This window comes from Sciurus vulgaris (genome assembly GCF_902686455.1).
Source record: "Sciurus vulgaris genome assembly, chromosome: 10".
Classification (NCBI taxonomy): domain Eukaryota; kingdom Metazoa; phylum Chordata; class Mammalia; order Rodentia; family Sciuridae; genus Sciurus; species Sciurus vulgaris.
This window is the reverse complement of record NC_136470.1, coordinates 71,953,557-71,955,940: the sequence shown is the minus strand read 5'-3', so window position 1 is coordinate 71,955,940 and position 2,384 is coordinate 71,953,557. Positions and strand designations below refer to the sequence as shown.

General features: G+C 43.0%; 1 pseudogene across 1 annotated transcript; it reads right to left on the bottom strand.

Moving 5' to 3' along the window:
- Positions 1 to 587: 587 nt before the first annotated feature.
- LOC306637645 (protein yippee-like 2) lies at positions 588 to 1,584 on the bottom strand (annotated as a pseudogene). Its single transcript has 2 exons — positions 1,502 to 1,584; positions 588 to 1,122 (listed from the first exon to the last, which is right to left on the bottom strand). The product of its transcript is annotated as a protein yippee-like 2 (transcript).
- Between the last annotated feature and the right edge of the window lie 800 nt (positions 1,585 to 2,384).

Here is a 2,384-nt window from a genome sequence, read left to right as displayed (position 1 = left end):
CACATTTGGTATCAGAAACAGAAACTTCTGGTCAGAAAGAATGCAGTCATGAGATTTTGGGTTTTTTTTTTTTTTTTTTTTTTTTTTCTTTTCCTCTTTGTCCTTTTAATCAAGTTGATTATTTCAAGTCTGTTACCAGGTCTCCAGGAGCAGTGCAATTTTGTTCCTACCTCCACCCTCTTGTCCCCTGCCCACCCCGAGACCCTCAGAGTTCTCCCTTTTTCCTCTTCCTCATGCCAGTGCCACTGCTTTCCTGACCAACGGCCATTGGGCAGCTTATACTGGGCCCTGGAACCTTTTTCAAGGTGGACTGTCACCAGTCCTGCAGTCAAAAATCTCTTCCTTTCATTGCTTTGTATTCAACCAACTCTGGAATAGAGAAACCAGGATGAACTCGAAAACAGACATAAAGCAAAGAGGCAGACAGACAGCAATTTAGAGGTCAGGCCACTAGAAAGATGGCATCAGTATGGGAAGATGCCCCAGATGACAAGTCCCCTAACTGGATGTCACCAACTTTTCAGTCACTGTCTCACACTTGGGTAGATTTTCTGTTGGATGGTTGGGTAGATGTTGTCTGATCAGACTCAGCTATTGTCCTCGATCATGTGTGCTAGTTGAATGATGTATTTGTCTCCTTTATATTTCTGACTGTTTTTGAAAGTATGTCCATTTTTCCAGCCCAGAATGATTTTGCAATTTTCACAGTAAATGTCTGCAACTGCATGCAGTCCTGTTTGTGACACTTGCTTTTCTGCAGGCCCACAGCCCTAATTATCTACTGAGTTAAGGAGGTATGCTCATCTTTGACTTCCTTGGAATGGCTTGGAAATAGGTTCATCGTGATTGGCCTTGTGAGCTCTGCAGTGAGTGCAACTGTAGATCCTGTAGCAGGACAGCAGATATGCCTGGAAACTTTTGAATCTTCTCATCTTCACCTCTGGCGCTGCTGAGAGGGTTGAACTCTGGATCAGCCTGTGAGGCATACCATAGGATGGGTAGCATAGGAAACATGCAGGTAAAGGCTGTGGTTGGGTAGTGGGTGGGTGGCCTCCACATACTGGTGATGTCTTCAGAGGAAGGACCCTCAAGCAGGGGTCTAGGGGTTGGTTTCTTAGCAACCTGATATCAGGCAAAGGAGTGCACTGCCCTATATTTTTTCATCAACGGTTTCTGACTCATGCTTATAACCCTTGTTATTTTCTAAGTGATAGAATAATGTTGGGGCACTTTAGGCCTCTGATGCAGGCCTCAGAAAGCAAAGTCTTTCTCTCTCCCATTTCCTCTTTGAACTTCTCCTGCCCTCCTTTCACCTGCTCTTTTTCTTCCCAAGGCAAGTCATAGAAATCAGAATTTCTCTTTCCTAAGATGGGATCATAGAAACTAAACATATGCTCTAATCTTGCCCACTGTTATCTTAAAACTGGCCATAAAGAAATTCTGTGTTGTACCTTGTCTGATAGTCAGTCATTAAACCCTCCTAATTCCAGAAGGTTCTTACCTCATGCCCCTGAAGAAGGAATGCTGAGGAATCCAAACAGACAGGCTTTGCTGGGTTTCCTCATCCAGTCTATCAGCAATCATACCTACGCAATGAAGTCTCAAAAAAAAAAAAAAAAAAAAAAAAAAACCTAAAACTAAAAGGACAGGCTTTAGTGAGTTTCTTGATGGCATGTGAAAGTTCCTAGAAGGCAGTGTCCTGGAGAAGGTGTGGAAGCTCCATGCCTGTTCTTCTCCCATACCCATTCTTTTTTTTTTTTTTTTTTTGCAGTGCTGGGGATTTGAACCCAGGGCCTTGTGCTTGCGAGGCAAGCACTCAACCAACTGAGCTATATTCCCAGCCCCCATATCCATTCTTATTCATCTCGTCCTCTGTACCATTTATAATATTCTTTATAACAAGTCAGGACATATGTTTTTCAGTCCTCTGAGTCATTTGAGCAAATTAATCAAACTTCAGGAGAAGGTAATAGGAAACCCAGCCTATAGGCCATTGGTCAGAAGCACTGGTGCTTCACAAGGTGACTTGTGATTAGCATCCGAAGTGTGTGTGGTGGGGGCAGTCATGGGATTGATTCTATCTCCAGGTAGTGTCAGAATTGAATGGAATTAGAAGACACCAAGCTGGTGTCTGCTGCAGAATTGCTTGCTTGCTGGAAAGGGGAAAAAAAATCACCACATGTTTTGGGATCACAGAAGTCTTCCATACCAATTGTCGTGGTGTGAGAATAGAGGAAAAGACAAAACTGTTTTTTTTTTTTTTTTTCCTGACTTACTGTCCTAAGCACATGCATGTAGTCTCAGGGTTGGTCAGAAGTGTGTGATTTATCTATGAATTCTGCTGTGTGTATAGCTTTAGCTCAAAATGTGGTTATCCAACTAGG